This window comes from Taudactylus pleione, unplaced genomic scaffold (assembly GCF_031769625.1).
Source record: "Taudactylus pleione unplaced genomic scaffold, aTauple2 ptg000046l, whole genome shotgun sequence".
Classification (NCBI taxonomy): Eukaryota; Metazoa; Chordata; class Amphibia; order Anura; family Myobatrachidae; genus Taudactylus; species Taudactylus pleione.
The window spans coordinates 11935438-11935954 of NW_028284448.1; positions in this window are offsets into that span (position 1 = coordinate 11935438).

Consider the following 517-nt stretch of genomic DNA (forward strand, 5'->3'; position numbering starts at 1 on the left):
CTGTTTGTCCTGTGATCTGAACATGGTATTGTTTTCTAGCCCTGACACATTGGTTAAACTTATTTGTGAACATCTTTGAACTTGGGAACATTCCTGCCAGCTGTGATGCTTCTTTCATTGCTGAAAAACAAAACATTTGTCACTACAGACTTATGGTGCATACACACGGTCAGATCTGTCAGATGAACTACGAGCGATTTTACCAACGATTTCATGAACTACGAGCGATTTTTGACAGTTAAAGTGAATGAAAATCTGACTGCAAACACATCAGATGTCAGATATTGTTATCTGACAAACTGGAACGCTCATCGTTGCAGGGACACACGTCAGATTTTCTTTCAGATATGAGCGATTGAACAATTTTTAAAATAGTTAATGTACAAACCTGAAGGATAATCTGACCGTGTGTATGCACCATTACCCTACCTAGGCTTTCTCTCAGACTTTTATTAACACTTTAATGTTATGAAAAATATTACATTTTGTTTGGCTGTATAGAGCCATTACAGCTCAG